The sequence below is a fragment of the Hemicordylus capensis genome, chromosome 2 (genome assembly GCF_027244095.1).
Source record: "Hemicordylus capensis ecotype Gifberg chromosome 2, rHemCap1.1.pri, whole genome shotgun sequence".
Taxonomy (NCBI): Eukaryota; Metazoa; Chordata; class Lepidosauria; order Squamata; family Cordylidae; genus Hemicordylus; species Hemicordylus capensis.
This window is the reverse complement of record NC_069658.1, coordinates 190292586-190316472: the sequence shown is the minus strand read 5'-3', so window position 1 is coordinate 190316472 and position 23887 is coordinate 190292586. Positions and strand designations below refer to the sequence as shown.

Here is a 23887-nt window from a genome sequence, read left to right as displayed (position 1 = left end):
CCAGAGAAGGCCCTCAAGGAGTGTATGGCTTGTGAGGATCTGTTATCCTGAGGAAAGTATTTTTCATCTTCGTAACCTTCCTAATGTGCTTGGAGCACAACTCACCAGCATATTCTGCAAAAGTGTTTGTGCAACTCCCATTCATTTTAGTGCAGTTTGACCAAGATAATTTGTGCAGGAATAGATAGCAGCCTTTTATTTTTAGCCTACTTTCCAGTAGGCTTATGAGATCACCCAGCATTCTCTCTGTGTGTGTGTCCCCCATCAACTTCGCAACACTTGGACCAATATGAACCAAATCAGGTACAGTTGTAGGGACACATAGGGACACCTCAATGGCATAGTTTGTGGTAATGTCATCCACACCGATTCAAGATGGTGGATGCATAAACCTTTGAGGCTCAAGTGGGCTAACTTGTGAACCGCCTAAACAATTGAACCCATAAGATGATTCCATATGGGTTAAGTGCTCCCCCCTTTTCTCCTTCAAAATTGCCTTGTAGAAGCAGCTGTTTTTCGTAGGAATAGTAGACATCACACCTTTTGTTCCAGATGTTGGTGTGTAGTGGGGTGCTTGGTTCTCTGTCTCTGCATTCAGTAACACTGGCTGTTTTTCTGGACCCCTAGCCTTGGCTAGGTAAAGTTTGAGGTTGAGGCATGGATAGGATGTTTGGTATCTGCTGTCAAAGATGCAGCTGTAGTAGTGTGTCAGATGAAGGAGATCCTCCCCCACCCCACCCTCACCCAATGTGGCTGCAGAGCAAGAAAGAAAGGTAAGTAAGCAAATGGATGGGGCATGGTTTGTGGGAGGGATTTTGAAGATTGTACTGGGCGGTGGGATGGAATTGAAGGGATGGAGGGATCAGACCTCAATACACTTCCAATGATAAGGACATGGCAGGATCCACTGGACCTGGAATTAAACAAAGCTTGTGGGGGTGGGGTGGGGGTGGGAATGAGTTTTCTGGATCTGGATCCAATCTGAGGCTCACCAGGGATCATTCTGTCACTAGTTCAAACATGTCTGTCTGTCATTTCCAATTTGTTTTTCTCCTGTTCTAAACACACTTTTCTGCAACTGCGCTTTTATTCATTGTCCTAATTACTCTCATACCTTATAATTCCTGATTCATCTTTTTGTTTAAATAAGTGGAACCACTTAATGTCTTACAAGCATCCCAAACCATTTTATTTTACTACTTTAGTAATATGGATTGATACACAATGACAATCAATACTGGCTCATTTGTATTTGAGCTAATAATGCTTACAATCAAGTATTCCAGCTATACGATTGAGCTATCTCCTTTTCTCCATAGTCAGAAGCTTTTGTGCCCCAGACAACGAGAGAAGCGAAATTAGAGGCCACTAGCGAGGAAGACCAGGCTGAGCCTGAGCAGCAGCAGGGGGTTCCCACCTCACTGAGGCTCGTTGCGGGGGCTGGCCCTCTTCCTGTTTGTAGATGGGGGGGCTAGGGGGAGAAGAGAAGGTGGCATCGCCGCTGCCTCTGTAATACTGTAATGTAGCAGGTTAATCAAGGGAGACTGCAATTATAAAAATAACAAAAGCTGTACTTTAGAAGTGTAACAAAGATAACAAAAATAATGATATAACATAACCAAATAGTTACAATCCTGTCATAACTTAGCATTACCATTTTAACACAACCTAATAATTATATAACCTAACTAAATAGTTCACAATCATGTCATAACCATCCATTCCAAACCTCAGCCACCTAGTTCTGTTTTTGTTTTGTAACTGCCGCTGCCTCCCGTATGGAATGCTGGGCTTATGCTGGTTACAGGCATTACGCCACCTCTCCTCCCCATCCACCAATGGGAGCCAACTCAAGGCCACCAAAGTAAGACCCATTGGGGTGGACCTGGTGTGTTTTGGGGGGTAAATCACCCATGTAGGAGGGGAACCTCCTCTGATCTGGAGCTGACCCTGAGTGTAGGGCTTGGACCGAAGAAGCAATAGGCGGCAGCTAGAGGAGGAAGTGCTGTTACTGCATGCCAGCCAACCTCAGAAGAATACGGTTCATGAAGTGGGAGGAATGACAAGACCCGCACATAGGAGTTGAGTTAGAGGGCAGTACTCTGTCTGGCTGAGAGTGAGGCTCTCCACACGAGCAGTGTGGAGAGCCGAGGTGGGTTAAGTGGGGAGAGTGGGCTTTCTCCCCGCACATGAGCAAGCAGGGATCCCTGGGCGGCTGCATTGGCCACCCACACGATTGCTGGCTCCATCACGGAGCCAGCAGGGGCTGCGTGGATTGGGGGCCACCCGGAAATCCTAGGATGCCCCATGCGAGCGAGTGCAGCATCCTGGGGAGACCCCCGAGACTGGGAGGCTTGTTTCAGTTTATGAACAGAGCCCTTCAGTGGCCCAAATATTATATTAGACTATATAATATCTGCATTCAGACGAGCCTTGTAATGTTCTTCAATACACAAACCTTGCGTCTTCCATTGCAGCAACAACAAAAATTGGAGCTGACAAGGAACATCTCTCTAGTGCTGCTTTCTAATCTTCTATAGTTCATTTCATGTCCCTTAATCATTATTTTTGCATTATCTATAAAATAGATCTCCGGTAATAATATATCTCAAAAATGGAAACTTGCAAGATAACATATAAGGAATTACCATTCAAATCTATCCATCAAAGGTCTTTTCAGCATCTTTTTAATAAAAAGGTTGTAATTGCTATTAAAACATCTTTGGTTTTTAGGTAGTTTTAAAAACACATTGTACAGTATTTAATACTTTGAGATTATACTTCAGATTGTATAAACTCTATTTGATAACTACAACGTGTTTAGAGAATCACATTGCATTCAAAATCTAATAATTATAATTTAGAAGTATTATATGACAAGAGGCAACTTCAGCTATAGCTTCTCCAAATGTTGCTACTATCTGGCCCTTTGTGCATGTTTTGAGCAACATTATTTTCTCGGCAGACAAGAGCAGGAGTGTATCAGGAATGAGGATGGGCAAACCTGTCCAGTTCTGTGTAATGTTCTCTTCTGTTTTTAACTACTGGTCAGCTTTGCTTGTTTCTGACAAACAGTCACGCGCACACAAATTCCATTTCAAGTATACTTGACTTGTCACCTTTATTTTACCTAGTTCTTCAGACTTCCTTCCTGAAAAGCTCAGTTCAGGTGCAGGCATCTGTTCTGTATCCTCTGTAGGGAAGACAAAAGCAAAGAATTCATTCAGCAACTCTGTACTCCTTATGTTCTACTTAAGCATCTATTTAACTCCCTTGACATCTAATGGTCCAACTATCTCCCTAGCATGTTTCCTGCTTCTGAAGTACTTAAGGAGGTTTTATTATTCTCAATGTTTTTAACTATATGCCCTCTTCCTTACATACATTGATTGATTGATTGATTGATTTGATTTCTATACCACCCTTCCAAAAATGGCTCAGGGTGGTTTACACAGAGAAATAATAAACAAATAAGATGGATTCCTGTCCCCAAAGGGCTCACAATCTAAAATGAAACATAAGATATACACCAGCAACAGTCACTGGAGGTACTATGCTGGGGGTGGATAGGGCCAGTTACTCTTCCCCTGATAAATAAAAGAAAATCACCACATTAAAATGTGCCTCTTTGCCAAGTTAGCAGGAGTTAACATTTCCTTTGACAGTGTGAGTTCTGTTCTCCTCATTGGGCTAGGACTTCCATTTTCTGAAGGAGGTTGTCTTGTCTTTTATATCTTTCTTGACTCTGTTTAACATAAGAACATGGCTGTTTGTTAGCCATGCTGGCATCCTCCTGGACTGGGTGGTACCTTTCCTTCATTTTGATATACATTCTATCTGAGCTTCTATTATTGTTTTTAAATAAGCTGCATGAATGCTTGAGAGATCTGACCCTCCTGACTTTCCTTTTCAGCTTCTTCTTCTTTAAACCAATTTCCTAATCCCTCCCCCCCCCACCAGAAGCTTCTTCTTCTGTCCTGGACGTCCTTGGCAGTTCTCAACTAGCATATATGTTGAAGAAGATGCTGGAAGATGTTTATGTCCAATATCTCTATAGGGTGCCCAGAACTTGTAAAATCCTGTGTGATTTGCTAGAGCCAATCAGAAACAGAACACAAGAGAACAAACTGAATAGAGCTGCTGGTCCTGGCCTACCTATAGAATAAAGCGGGGGGGGGAGTGTGCTAAGACTAGGAGAGGGAAAGAAGTGTACTTCTTTGTGTGAACTAAAACTAGGAGAGGGAAAGAAGTGTACTTCTTTGTGTGAACTACAAATCCCAGAGTTTTAACTCTTTTTGTCATTTTATATGCATACGTAGGAAGGGGAACCAACATGGTCTGTCAGCTGACTAGCAATAGGGAAGAGGAACAATAGCTGTAACAACTGTGGACATTAAGATCCCATCCCATGGACAGTGAGACCCAGTGTTGCTGAGAAGATTTGCAGGCTCTGGAACATATGTGAGCAAATGAGTTAGGTCTCCGGAGTTCAACCATGAATGGTGTGAGGCTGGTACTGGCTCCCAGTGTGCTGGGGCCGGGTCTTCTAGGAGTCAGACTGCTTGGGAATACAGCCCAAAGCAGGTGGTAAACTCCATCTAAGGCTAAATACCAGCATAAGACCGATAGTCAGCAAATAACATAAGGGAAAGTTGAAAATAACTTTGAAGAGAGAGTTCAAGAGATAAAACAAAGTAAATTCAAGGGCCAGGGAGCTATCTCTGAATGGCCTTTGTCACTCATGACAATTAATATACATGAAAATGCTTTTAGGTCCGCTAGCTCTATTAAAAGCCACCTAATGGCGCAGGGGGAAAATGACTTGCCTAGCAAGCATGAGGTTGCCTGTTCGAATCCCCACTGGTACCTATATCAGGCAGCAGCGATATAGGAAGATGCTGAAAGGTATCATCTCATACTGTGCAGGAGGAGGCAATGGTAAACCCCTCCTGTATTCTACCAAAGACAACCACAGGGCTCTGTGGTCACCAGGAGTCGACACCAACTCGACGGCACACTTTATTTTAGTCCTCTTTAGGGGTGTGCACAGAACCACGGAGGCGCGGTCCGGCACTGGGGGGAGTGTGGCTTTAAGGGTGGGGGGGTAGTACTTACCCCTCCCACCACTTTTCCCCCTCCGGTGCTCGACTTATTAGCAAAATTTGGGGGGCGGCAGAGTTCCTCCCGCCCCCCCGCCCCCATCATTGTCTTGAAGAAGGAGAAGTTGGCACCACGCATGTGCCTGTCGCAGCGCCTGTCGCCACCCCGCGCACCGCATATGTCACACGTTGCGTGTGATGTATGCAGCGTGCGGTGGCGACAGGCACGCGCACACTGTGACGTGCGCATGCGTGGCCCCAACTTCTCCTTCTTCAAGACAATGATGGGGGCAGGGGCGGCAGGAAGGAACTCTGCTGCCCCCAAAACTTTGCTAATAAGTTGAGCGCTGGAGGGGGGAAAGCGGCGAGAGAGGTAAGTACTACCCATATAGGAAACATAGGAAACGGCCATATACTGGGTTAGACACTTGGTCCATCTCGCTCAGTATTGTCTTCACAGACTGGCAGCGGCTTCTCCAAGGTTGCAGGCAGGAATCTCTCTCAGCCCTATCTTGGAGATGCTGCCAGGGAGGGAACTTGGAACCTTCTGCCCTTAAAGCCACACTCCCCGCCCCTGCCGGACTGGCTGAATTCCGAACCAGTCCGGAGGCCTCTTACATGGCCCCAGACCGGTTCCGTGCACACTCCTAATCCTCTTACGGTGGCATTTGCTGAATAAAGGGATTTTTCCTGGGATTTTGGCCCCATATTAACAATACATACTATCATGTCCAGTTATAACTATAAGGGGGGTGGGCAGAAACATAAGGAGCTTTAAAAAAGGGAACTACGAGTAGCTAAAGTATGCCAATCAATCCTTCAGTTATTCAAAACCAGACAAGGCCTTCTCAATTTTGCAAAACATATTAAGGATTGTCTGGATGGGGAAGTGGGAATACGTTGTAAGTTTATACTGCACCCAGAGAAATTTTACTTGGACATTGATCAGACCCTTATACCAGGAAAGATACCATTCTCTGGATCTTTACACAAATTGATTTACCACAGAGCATGGAAAATGGAAGAAGCCCTTTGGGGACACAAAGAGCTTAAAAACTCTGTGTGTCATCTTTCTTCTACAGCCTAGCGTGGGCAGAGGGGGGGATGCAATTTTTTGCTGCTCTCTCCTCCCTCCTAAAGGAGTATTTACTTGCAGGAATATGTCCCTGAGGATTGTGCAGCCTTTGGGGCACATTCCTACAAGTGGATAGTCTTTCAGGAGGGAGAAGAGAGTAGAGAAAATTGCATCCCTTCCCATCTGCACTGCTGTGGATGAAGGAAGACATGCTACTAGTTTCCAACCTTTTCATCCTGGCAGGGTTTTTCCCATTGTCCAAGCACTGTAGGGAATGTCAACCACTGTCTTCAAAAGAGAGAGAAGGCATTCTCAGGTAACTCTTTTAGTGAGGATAGTAGTTATATCTTGCTATAATAATTAATGTATTAATACCGACTCTACCCAATCAGAAAATGGAGGCAGGACACTGCATAATTATATCCAAGTAGGCTTAGGTGTGACCATGAGGTACTATGTCATCCTATTCAATTGGATGACAAGGCAGCTGTTCTTAAAAACTGGCTGTGACTCTTCCTTTAGCAGTGAAAGGCTTTGACTTTCCCAGCATTAATTAGGGTCACAGGTCATGATGCTACTGTAGTAGGAAACTCATTAAAAGAGGAGTACGTTACTCTGATATCAGTGGCGTAGGGGAGCCACCAATGGCCCTGGTTCAGACTGCTGCTGGCTGCGCCCTAGCCACACCTGCTGCATCTGATGTCAGATGCAGGGGGTGTGGCCACGTTTGCAAACAGGGCTGCACACCCCATTTGCAAGTATACTCCCTGAGTGCTTTTTCTCTGCTTGGAAAGGCAGAGAGCCATGCTGGGAACTCAGTGTTGGCTGAAGCTTCTCAAAAATGGAGCTGCACAGCTATATTTTTTAGATGCTTCAGCAAGCGCTAGATTCCCAGTTTGGCGGGGAATGCTTCTCTCTGCCTTTCTGAGCAGAGAAAAAGAGCTCTTGGCTGTACTGCAAATATAGCGTTGGCTGAAGTTTACTTGCGGCTCCAGTTTTGCTCCTCATGACTCCATTTTTTGAGAAGTTTCCACCAGCACTGGATTCCCAGCCTGGCCAGGAACACCTCTCTCTGCCTTTCCAAGCAGGGAAAAGTGCTCCTGGCCACACTGCAAAAATGGCGCTGGCTGAAATTTACTTGCAAACAGGGCATACTGCCCTTTTTGCAAATGTGGCCTGCATCTGATGTCAAATACAGGGGGTGTGGCGCATGGCCTGGGTTCTTTGAACCTCCTGGGCCCTGCCCAATGGTGTCTACGTCCTTGTCTGATATATTCTGCATACATGGCTAGAAGAAATAGCACGATTTTGTCTACGGATTCCTTTGTGGTCAAATTGCAGAGTTTTAGCTAACCTCAGAATGTGGAGGATCGATAAGCAAAGAACAGAGAAATAAGGTAGAAAATAGGTAACACATATTCTCCAGGAAAAACTTTTCACACAGAACTTTTTTACTTTTTGCCACATTTTTGCCAGTAGTTCTGCAACAATAATAAAGTTTCTCATCAGTTCTTTTGTCTATAAATTTGTCGTCTAAATAATCTTAAGAGAAGAACTGTCAGTCATACAGAACCAGCGATGACAGCATTTCTTCCATGATATTTACTCTCAACCAAAATAATTTAACTATGGATTAAGTCCTCTGCATGTAATGAAAGCTTCAGTTATCTGTATGTTCTCTCCCCAAAATAACCATTATAGATCTTAGGTCATCTCACTGGGGTTAAGTACCATTGATAAAGTAATTCAAAAGAGCCAATTTTAGGTCCACATATGGCATATTTTCATTGAAATAACTCTAAATAACTAATTTCATTTTGAAGAGATGTCTATTGTCTAATGTGTTCAGAAAGAGTGCTGCAGGGTTGTTAAATTCAGCAGAGGGAGGCAGAGGAGCAAGGTTTAATTTGGGGATTTAAAAAATTGAATGAATTTTCATTTGAAAGGAGGTCTTGTGTTTAACTGTGAAGGGAATTAACCTGAATTAACCACTGGGACTGAAGAAGCTAATTTTCATCATGCTCAAGATATGTTTAGAATTAAAGAGTTCCTTCAAAAATATGCTTTTTGCTAAATACAGTTGAATGGTTTAGATACACTAATAACTTGAGGCAGTTTGAGCCTGTTGTACCTATTTTCTGACACTTAAAATCTATTGAATTACAGTTTTTGAATGTGGATGAATATATTCTGTCAGTGTTTCAAACCCAGGCACTAATTCTGTTACTTTATTAGTATTTTCATAATCATCTACACAGAGAGTTGCTTGTTATTAAAATAAAAAGTTTCCTGGAGTGTGACTCTATCTCTGCTCATTAAATTAAATCAGTTTCCTTTCTTGCATCCTTTGGGGTTTGCCAGTCTATTTCCAAAACACAGTTGTCTCCCGTGACCTCTTGCTGCAGTGAGTTGAAAACAAGTTCCCCTCCTCTTTAGAAACTTTTAAAGACTTTTAATAAGGTCCTTTGAGCTGTTGTACAAAGTATACTTTTAAAAAGCAGGAGTCATTAACAAACTTTGTCATTCATAGCAATACCCCAGATAGGCAATTATTTTTGTGACAAGGCAACAGAAGTGCACCCTGCACCTTCTGTTTTGGGTTGGAGTTGGTTGGATAGCTGTGACTGAGTGCTCTAAAGCTAGGGTCCCAAAGAATACCTTTGAGTAAGGGACAGATCACACAGTTATCTCAGATAGAAGCATCATGTGGGAACTGTAGGGGACTTGTCACATTAGTACTTTGGCACCACTGTGTTCACAGGTTGAGAAAGATTTAGCCAAGAGTGTAGCCTACAAACTCCTTTAGCACAGTGGGGTGTGGAGAGGGGAGGGAAGAGCTATTTAAGCTACAGAAGATCCAGAATACTTAAAAGACACACCTAAGGTTGCGACATCTGGTTTCAGAAGCAGCATTACTCTGATTATCAGATGATGTGAGTCAACAACTATTCTGTCTGTTTTTTCTCCTAGTTATATTCCACTGTCTGTTTGCATTTTTAATTTGTTTGCCCCCCGCTTTTCCTCATCTGGACTTTTATGGAGTGCAGGACATCGTTCAAATGGTGCTCCTCACGTCCTGCCAAATTACCCACCTTGGATTGCCATTCAAGGAGTTTCTCTTGCCTGGGGGGATGGCACTGAGTGGAGGCCTGCTCAGTTTGCCAAAGTTTTATGTGACAGACTTGCCGTAACCAGGCCTCCCGCCTTCACTCACTCCTGTGGGAAAGGGCATTGGGAGTGCAGTCCTTCACAGTGAAAAGGGTAGCCTGGACTGCTTCCTCTGCTCTGGGAAGAGCGCTTACTGTGGCTTCTGTCTCCAGCATGGCTGCACTCCATGCTCATTTGAGACTGGGACAACCTAAAAGCAAAAAAGAGAGCAAAATTAAGTCCCTGAAAAAGAAAAGGCAGGTCCCCAACACAATGGGTGAGGAACCTGCAAAAAAGGAAAAGGAAAAGGAAGCATGTAGCGCAGAACATTGAGGAAGCAGAGCTTAGAAATGCACGGTACCCTGCACTCAAGCCTTCTCAAGTCTCTGAATCAGAAGTATTTGAATTCCCCTATGAATTATCCTGCTCCTAGGGACCATGACAGGGGCAATCCAAGGGGTTCCATGAAGGATGAAAACTGGTCTTATGAGGAAGAATGCCCAGGAAAATACTCCAGGGACTATGTTGATTACAACTACCATGGGGATAGGTACATGTGCTAGTACCACCATTGCTGTGATGGGGATTATTCCAGATGCCACGACTACCCCAGGCATGCTGACCGCATGAACTATTCTTATGATGCGTTCCACTGTGACTTCCCTCTGCCATGGCGCTATCTGCCGTCCTGCAGCCGATCCCCAGAGATAGAAGTCCCGCTCATCATACTTATGTACAGTGGAGTGGACCGTGGTGGTACCACCTAAACCAGTTGGTACGCAGCAGCCTGCCAAGCCCCCTGCACCCATGCCCACTGTTCCATGCAGGGGCACACTGGCTCAACCTAAGCAGACTAAACAAGCCACTCCAGCAGGGTCTATGCCAGAACTGCTTAACCCTTCAGGCATTTCTGGAACTGCTGACATGGCCGACCTAGAACCAGCTATATCTACTTCTGATGATGAGGCTTACTCTGTTGGGTATGTCCACTCACTCACGCAAGAATCTCAGAATGACCTATCATTGGACTCGGCAGGTGATACTCTGGAACCCGATTACAAATGGGAATTGTCTCTGGAATTATTCATATTCTTGGAACAAATCGCAGGGATGGCCAAAGCACCCCTTGTCTTCACAAAGACAATGGCTGTGGTGGCTTCCTATCTTCATCACCAGGTGGTGCAGCTGTTGGCTACATTGGCTGATCATAGTGCGCTCCAAATATCTTCTCAGACAGCATATCCAAATAACACATTGGAACAGCTTCAAAAATTAGGCTTCCAAGCAAACTTCAAAAAGTCTCAGCTACTCCCTGTAAAACACATAGACTTTATAGGTGTCCCTCTGGATGCTCACCTTGGTGCTGCCTTACTACCGCTGGGGCGAATCGACATCATTACTGCTGCCACTCATCTCGCATCAGCACCCTGGGCCACTGCGTTCCAGATTCAGTGCACTCTGGGACTAATGGCCTCCTCAAAATGCATTCTCCCACACACCAGACATGGGCTTGGGAGGGGAGTTCACTGTGGAAGCAGCACAGTCAGTGAATATGGTTGGACTCCGAATAAAAACACCACTTACTTAGAGCTCTGGGTCATCCTCCTGGCCCTTTACAAATTACAAGCGAGTGATGGTTTTCACAGACAACACTATGGCTGCTGCCTATATCAACAGGCAGGGAGGAACAAGGTCCAGAACACTCCTCGACCTGTCGACAACATCTACCTGTGTACAACACACATACCGGGGAGAGAGAACAACATTGCAGATTCTATAAGCAGGCAGAAATATTCTTTGCATGATTGGCAACTTCACCTGAAAGTAGTGTGCACTCTTTTTGAAAGGTGGGGGACGCTTACTATCAACGCTTTTGCGGACTCTCAGAATCACCAATGCAATTGGATCTTCAGCCAGGAAGGAATGGAACTGGGTTCTGAGGGAGATGCCCTACTCTCTGATTGGTCCAAGGAGTTTGTGTACGCATTCCCACCATTCCCACTAATAGCTTGGAGTCTCCAAAAGATCCAGGCGGACAAACCACACAGCATCCTCATCATTCCATAGTGGCCAAGGCAACCGTGGTTTGCCACCTTACTGTCCCTAGCACCGCATACTCACCTTTGGTTGCCAGGCCGTCCAGATCTGCTGACTCTTCTGGAGATCTGGAAATCAATATCCAGTATCCAAACTTTTCAGTGCTTTCTCTGACAGTATGGCGACTACAACCTTGCGACCTGCAGTGATCAGCCCCTCACAGGCTGCTGCAACTGTCCAATCCATGTTCCACAATGTCCTCAGGCCTTCTACGCATCATACCTATAAGGCAAAATGGAAGCTTTTCATGTCATGCGCATACTCGCCATATTGATCCACAGTACCCATCTGTCGAGGAGGTGCTTGCTTACCTGTTGCACCTGAAGTGTTCAGGACTGTCCATTGCTTCATTGAAGGTACATCTCATGGCCATCTCGTCACATCATGTTTCTTGTTCTCTGTACCAGTTTCCTGCTGTTAAAAAGTTTTTCAAAGGTTTAGAACATTTGTTTCTTCCAGTTCCTAAGCTATCACCCACCTGGGGCCTCTCCTTGGTTCTGGATGTGCTAACCACTAAGCCTTTTGAACCCATGGCCACTGCAGACCGCCACCTACTTACCTTCAAAACACTCTTCCTAGGAGCAGTTATTTTGGCGCACCAAGTGAGTGAACTTAGAGCACTCCACGTGGACCCACTTTTCCTCACCTTTCATGTGGATAAGGTCTCTTTAACTCCTGACAGCAACTTCTTGATCAAGGTCGTGTCTCAGTTCCCTGATTCCCAAGAAATATTGCTCCTGGTGTTCTTTCTGGATTCTCAGACACCTGAAGAATGCAAATGGCATGCCCTTGACATACATAGAGCCTTCTACGTTCATTGAACCAAAGACTATAGAAGATCTACTGCCCTCTTTGTTTTCTATGGTAGGCCACATAAGGGCCTTCAGGCTTCCTCATAGTATTTGTCAGCCTGGGTGTGTTCCACAATCAAACTGTGCTACCAGCTAGCCAAGCAGCCTCTACCTGCTTTTCTAAACGCCCATTCCACCAGGCCCATGGCAACTTCTGCAGTGTTCCTTGAGGGTGTTCTTCTAGACGCAATCAGCAGAACCGCGACCTGGTCTCAGTGTACTATCTTCAGAGCCGTGGAGCTGCAGGCTAGAAGGGATGCCATCTTTGGTTCCATGGTGCTCCAGACTGCTGTCACAGCTAGGCAAGGCTGCCCCATCTCCTTGTCTTAAAGTAAGACTCTTGCTATTTCCCATACATGTGATGATAGAAGAAGAGGAAGAAGAAGAGTTTACTCACTTGTAACAATGTTTCTTTGAGTTGCCTTTTATGCATTCACACAACTCTCCCTCCCCACTGCAGCCTATTTAACTTCCTGTTACGGGATCTGCAGTGGTGGCTCCAACTGAGGAGATTTGGGTGGGAGAGCCTCTAAAGAGCTAGAGAGGGGGTGGGGTTACCATCAAAAATTTCTCTCCTTAGGCTCTTACAAGGTCTGGGACTAGTCTCTGTGTAGATGCAATGCTATACATGTGAATGCATGGAAGACCACTCAAAGAAACATTGTTACAGGTGAGGAACCTATTCATCTCATGAGCCACAGTTGCTTTGATTTTCCAGTGTCACAGCTGGCATATCCTCAGGCTTGTCTCTGGCTGAGCTAGCCTCAGCTTAGGCTTTCCCCCCTTGTGATTACAGAGACCAGATGCAGAAGAGGCTGAGTAAAGAGGATGCCATTTAGGTATTTGTAGCCTTTCTTATACCTGTAGCATTATAGCATGGCAATTTGCATCTGCTGAAATTATATCTATCTTTCTTGCTTGCTTTGTATCCAATATTGTTCAGCATATTTTGAGCAAACTTGAACAAGCAAAGCATTTGAACATTTGTTGTCATATCCCTATATGAGAATGTTTCTCAACTTTTAAAGTAGCACGCATCCCCTAACTTCTGAAAAATTTAAGTACCACCTCAATTTTCTAGTGGATTTTATATTTACAGTAATGTGTGCTGTATGTTCCAAGATGGACTGTGCACATAGAGCTATGATGTGACAGATGTCCAATTTAGTGTGGATAGGGTTGCCATCCTTTATAGCAGGTGTGCGCAACTCAAGTATGTACCTGGGCTAGACATGATGTTGGCCAAAGCCAAGATGGCTGAACTGTGCAAGGTGTGGCAAGCCAATTTTTCATTGTTTTGAGAAAAGGACGGGGCATTATACAGAGAAAGAAAAAGAGGGGGTGAGAGAGAGAGAGAGAGAGAGAGAGAGAGAGAATGGGGGAGAAAAAGGGGACAGGTGCCAGTCCTAGCTGTGTCAATCTGCAGATGAACTGCAGCAGAAATAAGCCCTTTCTAAATCAGAGCAGTTGAACTCTAGCAGGAAATTAATCTATCCTCTCAGCTCAAGAAAAAGTTTCAAACCTACTAACCTGGCAATAGGCTAGTACTAGTTCACAGAAAAAAACCCACCCACCCACTACCAATATTTCCACCTTCACAAAACCCCTCAGCTCAGGTCAAGTGGAAAGACAAACACCACAAAAGAAAAATCTTTAACCCTTGTTTATTCCTGCTTCTGCACAGAAATCTCTGATCCAGCGTGCTTGTAGTTTGTGTGTGTGCATGTGTGCATGCGTGCGCTGGGGGTTATGTGTTTGTTTGTTTATTTGATTTTTATACCACCCTTCCAAAATGGCTCAAGGCAGTTTACAATTAAAACAAACCATTAAAACAGTAAAGAGCTAAAACAAAAATTAAAAACAATATAACAGCAATTAACAATTTTAAAACAACAATTAAACAATCACAATAATTAAAAACCCTGAAACTGGGTTAAAATATTAATTTATTCTCTAGCAAGATCAGACTTTATTTATTAGTGCAATCATAGCTGTGACTTGCTTCAAGAAACCAAGAACCTTCAGCTATCATTCAAGAAAAGGAAAGTTTAAATACTCCTTTAGCTTTTTATATTGGTATGCTATGCATGCCTCCTAATCACGCAGTGGGGAAATGACTTGACTAGCAAGCCAGAGGTTGCCGGTTTGAATCCCCGCTGGTATGTTTCCCAGACAATGGGAAACACCTATATCAGGCAGCAGTGATATAGGAAGATGATGAAAGGCATCATCTCATACTGCGTGTGAGGAGGCAATGGTTAAAGCCTTCCTGTATTCTACCAAAGACAACCACAGGGCCCTGTGGTCACCAGGAGTCGACACCAACTCAACAGCACATTTTACCTTCACCTATGCTATACACATCTTTGATCAGCATTCAGAGACAATTGAGAGCAATGGTGGCCATTGGGGAAGGACAAGCCACAGGTGTGGCTCATTCCCACTCTTTTCATCCTGTCCTGCCTACCCCGCACTTGCCTTGCCCTGCCACAGCAATCACCCCAGGTGTATAAGCTAGTCATTTGTTGAGCTGGTGAAATGGGGAGAATGACAAGCTCACACACCTGGAGTTGATGCCGTGGTAGGCCGAGGAGAGGCAGGGGTGGCTGGGATGGGGTGAGAAGAGTGAGAATGAGCCACATCTTCTATTTATTCTCTATCCCCCCCCCAAGCCACACCCCTGCTGACCACCACTGATTGAGACCTGCCTTTGCAAACTGCTGTTCTCTGTTTGGTGTTAAATATCAGAGTAAAGAGCAGGTTTTTTGTCTGAACTGCTATAGTTTCTTAAAGCTTTTTCAAAAAGGAAGCAATGACAATGTCTACAGAATCACTCTGTGTGTGTTTGTCTTTACAGCAACAACGTTGCTTGTTTGGGCACATGACTCAAGCGTGGGGTTCAACTTTGTCTCCCATTGTCTGTCTCATCAACTGTGCCCAACCCCAGCACCCAGCTTCTGGCCAATCAAGACCAGTATTTTCTGGTGAGGTAGGCTTCCTCCCACTCTCCCTCAGGTATCGGGCACTCAGTGGCCAGTATTGATCTCCCACGCACACTTCCTACTTTTACAGAGCATGTTTTCTGACACGTTTATGGACCTTTTGACTAATGATCATTTTTGGTATCAGAATGGACTGAGAGGAGACATGATTTCCTAATTCTAGTTCAATCAAGCAGTTTTATTTGTCATATAAAAATAAAAGGTTGGTTTGAACAAGAAAACAAACTTTAAAGACATAGCATTAAATTCGAGTTATGTTAGAGAGCGCCTTCTTCAGCACAATCCCCGCTGCACATTAAGGTCATCCGGGGAGGTCCGTCTCCAGTTACCACCAGTTCGTTTGGTGGTGACTCAGAGGCGGGCCTTCTCTGTAGCTGCTCCTGGGCTGTGGAATGCACTCCCGGCAGAAATCCGCAATTTGAATTCTTTACTGGCCTTCAGGAGAGCCCTTAAAACTTTTCTGTTTGGCCTGGCTTTCCAGGGTTTTAAATAGTTGTAATTGGTTTTAATGTTTGTAACCTGGTTTTAAGGGTTTTTAATTGTTGTGGTTGTTTAATTGCTGTTTTATGATGTTTTAATTGTTAATTGTTGTTTTATACTGTTTTATAATTTCTGTTTTAATTGTTAACTGATTTTAATAGTTTTGTTTTAACTGTAAACTGCCCTGAGCCATTTTGGAAGAGCGGTATTTAAAATAAAATAAAATAAAATAAATTCTAGGCAATGATACAGATAATAACATGTACCTGACTTCAACAGAGAACTAAAAACATTTAAAAGATTAAGAACTAAAGAGCTAAAAACAGAACCCCTAGAGTGACTAAAAATTATTTCTGAGTTGACAATGAGAGGGGATAAGAGAGAGAGAGAGAGTTCACATGACTGCTGCCTATGCTGGTAGTGGGGGAAATGCTGGTAAATTGTCAGGAGGCAAGAACGTGTACTCCTGGTGAGTATGATATCCGAATACACCCAAGTCTGGTTCCCATCCTGCTTCTCCCATGATTGTACTGACTTCTTTCACCAAAATTTGAAGTTGGATGAAAGAAATAAGTAGAATCTTGGTAACACAGCATGAGAACTGAACTTGTGTGGGGTCAGATGTCATGCCCTTCGGGTGAATGTGCTCTTGCCTCTTGACATTTTATTGACATTTCCCCCACTTCCAGCCTGGGTGGCAGTCATGTGACCCCACCCAAGTGAAATCATTCAGTGGCTAAACAGACAGAGATGGATCAGGGAGAGAAGTAGAAAAATAACTCATCTATTGCTTCAGATGCTTTGTGCAAACTACTGTTTCTTGGGCAGGCTGGGAGGCTGCCTTTTCGCTTTTACACAGACACTTGCAGAATGCAGAACGCAGTCATACACATGCTTAGTAGATTACACATCTAATTTACAGGAGAAATAAACTTGTTGATTTCCTCCAATCTTGGATTAGCCATAGAATAAGAATAAAAAGTTCTTCACACACAAAGGGTAGATTTGCACAATCAAAACAAAGTCAGTTAAGCATTAAGTCCTAGATCCATACAGTATGTGTATACTCCCAATTTCTGTTCATGTGAACCCGGAAATTTTCAATGATGTTTGGTTAACACTATGCCAACTCAACACTTACCTAACATTGATAGCCAGAGTTCAAATTTTAGGTTATTGATGTTGGGTAAATGTTTGGTTAGTGTGGTGCTGACCCAACATTGCTGGAAATTTCTGGGTACACACAGCCAGAATTTGGGAGTGTGTATGCCATGTTGATGTAGGATTTAACATTTACCTTTTGTTTTGGTCATGTGAACCTGCTCACAGATTCATGCAGAGGGCAGGGGATAGCTTGTGAGCCAAGATAGAGAAAAGTTTCAAGTCAGAGTGGGTTAAGCTCATAGAGATATACCTGTCCTAAACCTGCTGAACTGAGTTTTTGTAGTCAGTAGGGTGAAGCTGGATAATGGGGGATCGTGAGCATAGCAGCCCTCAGAAGAGAAAATCAGAGCCACAGCTGTGTCATTCAAACTTTCTTCACATTTTTGCTTTAAAACTCACCCTAGTCATAAGAAAATTTTAACGTTGTGTCGTATGGGGGACATAGTGCAAGAATGATTTCAGGATGTACTTACTCCTGGAATGGCCTTTAATGGTTCCAATCAAACAAACTGGGCTTATTTGAACAGGGAATTTCTTAGGATACCCTGGATGGTGGATTCAGACCAGAAAGTTGATGGGGGAAATCCTTTTAGACTGGAGCCAGTATCTACGCATACCTGATTAGGCTGTTTGGCACAACGACTATTCCTTTCTGGCCCCTTGAGAGGTTATGAATGTTTGGTATTATGCTTCCTGGAAGTGCTGGACAATTTAATATACATTAAAGATTGGAAATGCTCTCAATTCCTTTGTCCAAGGTGTGAAGGGGAGAAAGAAGCTGCCATGTATCTGTTGTTCAAACAGTTTCTAGTTGTGACTGATCTGAACATGGAGATTGGTGGTGGTGGTGGTGAGAGTGAAATAGGTTGGAACATCCTTAACACTACTTCCCTTCCTCCTCCAGACCCTGTTGCTTTCATCTAAGCAGTAACCAAAAACAAAGACTGAGGAGCAAAGGCAAACAGGCACTCTTTTCTCCAGCATCCTTGCTGGGCTTCTTTCCTCTCCTCCTCTCATCCTCTACCCCCTTCCTGTGTCTCATGTACTCTCAGGGGTACATGTAACACAGGTTGAGAAACCATGGTCTAAGACAGAACTATGAAAGATCTGGTTAGGCTTGCCAACTCTGACGGAAGCTGTTCTTGGAGAGTTTTCCCTCCAATACTTTCCCCAATATATTTCATGCATCAAGCCATTAAAATGTCCAGGATTGTTTCCAGTCATTACAGCTTCACAATGATGGAGCACTGGAACAGCATTGCATTAAAATGAGAAAGCAGGGGGCATCATTCCCATGTGGAATATTCTGTTTCTTAAAGATTTGGCATTTTCCCCTGTAAGAGAAATGATGGACAAATATTTTACCATCTCTTCATTAAAATTTGGTAAAACTGTTTAGAGCCAAATAAAATTGCCCTGCAACCAGGCTTGAACTGGCCTATAGGCTGTTGGTTGACCACCCTGTTTTGGACCAATTGAACTGCTCAAATCTCACTCCAAGCGACTTGGATCCCTTTAGCTCTCAAATTAGCAATATGTCTAGACTTTTGGGGCTCACCAGAGTTGCTACTTTTCAGCAGTGATCTTCCCTGGTTCCTGTAAGGTGACATAAATGCAAAAACCTGTCTCTCAGTTAAGTGAGTCAGTAGGCAAAAGAGGATGAGATGCCTGCACTCCAGATCTCACAAGGGACAAAGGCATTCTGAGATAAGAAGGCCAGAGTAGAACTCTCTATAGCATTATCTGTTTGCTGATGCAGCATGACTTGTTGCTTCCAGAGAGCCCAGTGTAGAGAAGGTAAGTTTCCCAATGACAGTTATACTTTGGAAAATCAATTAATGGGGGCACTGGGTTCTAAACAATGAAGTATTCTTTGGACAAGTTGACTAGAGCCCTTAACTATCCTACATTGGTCACCATAGGGTCCCACTTATGTGTCCAAGTGAATCCCTGCTTCTTCTGCAGGGATGGATAATAGAGGATGCTTCTTTCCTGTTAATATGTTGCCTTAATGATTTTGCCTTGAGATTTGGATTTTACTCCCATCTCAGTGAAGAAAAGAAAGGAGGATAGGATAATACAGAGTTATGTGGCACAGGGTCTTCTTTCCTAATTTTCCCATGGTTCAAGAAAGTGGGCTGTAGGTCCCATTCCTGGGGACTGACCATTGGTGGGCTCCTTGTTGGTGGGGATCTGCAAGGTCTGCTAAAGTGCAGAAATCTTCAACATCCTTTCATAGCAGGTTGCCTTCTCCTGCACCAGATGTGTTTGTGCATTTATATTGGCGTATAAGGAATCTCCAAAGCTGCTTACTGTAAGGGTGTTTTCCTTTTTCACATACTAAAATGTAACTCAAGATGTGTTTTCACACATGACACGAAAAGTGCTTTTGAACTCCCTTTTACACTATTTTGTGTACATGTGAATGTTAATGCAACAGGAAGGTGGAAGAGACACCATTTAAAATCAATGGCACGTTCTAGCCACTGCAAGATTAATATTTGAATTACAGATGCAGGACATGAACTCACTGATTTAAGCATTGCTTTTGAAAACCAGCTCAATACTAACAGCTGGTTAATTGCTCAATATTAGGTATGTTCACTGGCTGCAATCCTAAGCATGTTTTTCTGGAAGCATGTCCCAACGAACTTAGTGGAATTGACCTCCTAGTATGCATGCTTAAGATCAGTCCATTAGTCTTTTAAATGTACATTAGTTTTGTGGCGAGGGTTGTGTCAAGCTGATATGTGTTAATATGTGTTAGGATTGCAGCATCAGAGCATAATGTCCTTGACATGTTTAGGGGCTAAAGAGAAAGTGGTTTGATACTATTGCCAATAGGAAAGATTCGGAGTTTCACGCCTGAAGAAGAGAGATGCTGTTCTCCTTCAGTGGCTGGAAAATCAGAAAAACCAGTGGCTGAAAATTCACAGAAAGTGTTGACTAAATTCAGACCCCCTCATTTCTCTTAAAACCTCTCCCTAAACCCTTCAGATAGATAGTTTACCTGTGAGAAGTTAGAGAGATCATTAACACATCTCAAAACTGGGTATGACAAGTGTCCTACCCAGGTTTAGGAGCTGTGTGTGCTCCCAATTTTCGTTTGTGTGGGAGCAAATGATTAGGTAGGAGGAGGGAGAAGTGGAAGCTGGGTAGGACAGTGCTGTCCTATGCTGCTTCCATACCCAGCATTTGACCAAGGTAGGAGGAAAAGCTGTCCTACCCAGCTTTTCCTTCTACCTTGATTCCACACAGTTGCTTCTCCCTCCTCCTACCTAGTAGTTTGCTCCCACACAACTGAAAATTAGGAGCATACACAGTTCACAAACCTGGGTAGGACACTTGCCCTACCCAATTTTTGGTTGTGTGTAGGACACTTGTCCTACCCAGTTTTCAGTTGTGTGAATGACCTCAGAATGTTTGTGGATATTCCACAACTTTGCAGTAGCTAAGCCAATGGCAGGTAGTTGGTTTGTTTCAATATGCTGAAGCCAGAGCTCCAATTTACTGACCAGCAGGCTTCTGTGACAGCACAGCAGATCAATCAACAGCTAAGGAGGGTTCATCCTGGCAGGTAACAGCAAACTTACATGTTGCTACATTGTCACAATTTTCCAGTTTCTTTTAAGCAATGCTAAACCTAAGCCCAGCCCAATATCACTCAGGCAAGTGATAACTGATGGTCAGGAAACCCTGCACACGATTTGGTGTGGGAGAAGGGAAGTTGAAAGGGTTCAGTTTGGAACAAACACCCCCTCCCGCAAATTTCCTGCAAGAGCAGCAGGGAAAACCCATCTCCTTCCCTGCCCAACTCACCTATTTCTCCCTTACATAACCTGAGCAAGTTCAGAAATAGTATGCAGGTGTGACAGTATATCTAGTGAAGGGATTGCCAATTGGAGGCCTCACAACTTAGACCTAGGCCCCAAAGCTATTTCACCTGCCCTTTCCACCTCAAATAGTCCTGCTGAATTTTATCAGGGAAAAGTAAAACAAAAGTTGCCCCCAGTTTCATTCAAAAGGAAAGGAGAAATAATTTCAGATGATAAGAAGCAGAGATTCTCCAGACTTGGCAACACTCCTCATTTGGATTTTATATTTAACATACAGGTGAGATATAGTCAGTCAGTCAAAATTTTAATGTTGTAACTAGTGTGCCCTCTAACAGAAAATCCCAGATGTCAATGACTACAACTCCCAGCATCTTCTGCCAAAGCCCACTGCAGCTAGGGATTCTGGGAGCTGTAGTCAACAACATCTGGGATTCTCTCTTACAGGGAACACTGGTTGTAACCGCAGTTCATAACAAAGAAAAAACCCCAAACAAGTACATACCACAATCACCATATATCACAAAAATAATCATCCTAATGAAAGAGAAATTATAGTTTAGGACAATGCCTTCTGCTGGTAAACATTTCCCTCATTTTCATAGATAAGAAGGCAAAAATAGCAACCTGGTGGGTAACATACAGGAATACATCTGCCAAAAGAAATATCCAACATTCCATAACGGAACCCCTAAAGTTGTTAATAATCTGTCTTAAGGTCTTATTTCTAATTGACTTGTACGAGGGGCAATAAAATACACAATGAATAATGTCCTCCACCTGACCAGACCCACAGGGGCAAAGTTGATGTTCCACAAGTAATTTGTTGGAACTTCCATAGAGATAGGCCGAAGGCATAGTTTGAAAACGCATGGCAGAAAAGACTTTCCTCAAAGATGGAGAATAGCAATTAGATATGTGAGATATAAATGTACTCAATTCTAAGTAGTATTATATTTGAGTGTATGTGCACTGTAACTGAAATCCTTACTGTTATGCAGCACCAACTTTATTATGGTGTTTGATCACTCATTATGGGGTCCAATTTATTTGGCAAAATCCATTTCTGTCCCTCAGACCACTTTGGTGGCCTCTGAAAATGGAGAAGTTGGACATCCATGATCTGATGCACTGATAGTTCAGAATGCCTTCTGTGTATTGGGCAGGACCATTACAGTGAGCTGGTGAGTGGCTGTGTAGCATGCTTCCCACATGTTTATACATCTATGGTGTTTGTTTCTTTACAGAAGGAATGTGAGTGTGCATGTCCAGCCTGGTTAGGGCTAGTCACGTGTGGCAAATGTGTCATATATTGGATGAATATTTGGCTCTCTGAGAGCTACGGAGCTGAGTGGCTAAGTCATACGAGTTGGGATTAGTCTGCTTCTGCCACAATCTTGAGGTGGCTCTTCAGCAAAGTACTACTTTCTCAGCCTCTGACTTATTATTTATGAATTAAGCTATATTTCTAACCCAGCCTTCCTCTAGGTATTATCATGTATTGCATACTTACATTCTAGTGTGTGGAGTATCACTATATGTGTGCCCTATGTTGTATTTTTACTGCAAATAGACTGTTGGTGTGCTGGAAATTTTAGTCTTGTGTGTCTACGCAATATGTATATAGTTTAGCACCTAAGAGTTAAAGTGTGGTCTGCACTTCTTTAGTGTAACAGACACACAGTCAGAATGCCTGTTCTGTGATATGTGCTGTATGTCTTGTTTTGAAGTACATTATTTCCAGCTAGCCATTCCTCATACTTCATTCTTCTTAAGGTGGTCTTCAGCAAACCATTAGTAGTTAGTACCACAGGGGGCATATGCATACCTCCCCTCCCTCCGAGGCATTTTATATGCCTCCATGATCCTTTTGGAATTCCAAGAATTCTTTACAGACACGAGAAACTATCCTTGATGATGTGGAGATGTTTGTGCTCTTTCACACCTGCTCTGCTTCTGATGATTTAACGACTTCCTATGCGTGTCAAGCACAATGTTGAATTGTGATGATTTTTTCTTTCTTTCCAAGATTCTGAAATGCCTCCATCTGTCATCTTGGGCCCACTGTAATCCTTGTAAGCAGTGGCTCACTGATCTTCATACTAGAGTCTGCAGATAAATACTGCAGTGTTTGGGTCAGTGCTGAGAATTCACCCATAGTGTGGAGTGATGGAGAGGTGAGTCAAAATCTTCAATGGGGTCTCCAGGGTATATCTGTGGTATGCCTTGTTAGGGCTCAGTTAGAGCTGAAACAATATCTGTCTTGCACAATATTAAAAACTGGCCATATTTTATAGTTAAATGTTACTTTTTGAATGTTCAGCATTTTCCAATTTTGCTTTTGAAATTCAACTTCAATATTACAAAACAAATGTAAAGCTGAGGATTGACTAATATTAATCAACAAGCATCCATAATTGGAATGATTTAAAAAATGAGAAAATAGAATGCACATTTGCAAATGAATTAAGCAATTTTAGTTGAGACTACCACCCCTGCCCCATTCATTTCAACTTTACTCAGCTTCTGAACTCATTTGAGATGCCACAGCTCAACCCCAGCACATATGAGATAAAGGCAGGGATGCATTTCTTTTGCAACATGTAGAGGAGCCAAGAGGGTTTTCTAGGCCCAGGTGCAAGTTAGGAGAAATGCCCATTTAAAGGACCTGTGAGAGAAGTCATGACAGATTTAAGTCCTATTGACTTCTATGGGACTTAGTGCTGACTAACTTCTCCTCCAGTTTGCCAATCTAAAGTATGTTCTCCTAACTAATGCATAATCACAGCTAGCCTCCTAACATCCAGAGGATGAGCATACTAAGTGGGAGACCATAGGGGTGTAGCAAGGGGAGAGGGCCCCCATGTTCGCCACTCTCTCTGGTGGCCCCTTGGAGTTAGGGAGATAATGAAGAAAATAGGGAGGGGTGGAATTGGGGGGCCCTCAGGAGCTGGGCCCCCTGGGTTCTTTGAACCTATCCATGCAATTATAGATACACCCCTGGGAGACCACACTTGCAGGCAACGTTTTAGTTCTCATACATCTTGTTTCAGAAGCTAATCATGTATGGCCACCCTAAGAGCCAGTTTCAGAACATATATTTTTGGTTAACTAGAATCTAATTAATGCATGTCATCTG

General features: G+C 43.5%; 1 long non-coding RNA gene across 3 annotated transcripts; it reads right to left on the bottom strand.

Annotated features, from left to right (window-relative positions):
- Positions 1-1226: 1226 nt before the first annotated feature.
- LOC128346237 (uncharacterized) lies at positions 1227-13189 on the bottom strand. 3 transcript variants are annotated; one of them, XR_008316857.1, is made up of 8 exons: positions 12382-13189; positions 12065-12183; positions 11730-11832; positions 11443-11640; positions 10906-11049; positions 9267-9532; positions 3120-3193; positions 1227-1544 (listed from the first exon to the last, which is right to left on the bottom strand). It is a non-coding gene; the product is annotated as an uncharacterized LOC128346237 (long non-coding RNA). The 3 variants fall into 3 exon arrangements; XR_008316855.1 differs by having other exon boundaries at positions 3131-3193; XR_008316858.1 differs by lacking the exon at positions 10906-11049 and adding an exon at positions 10678-10847 and having other exon boundaries at positions 3131-3193.
- Positions 13190-23887: the final 10698 nt, after the last annotated feature.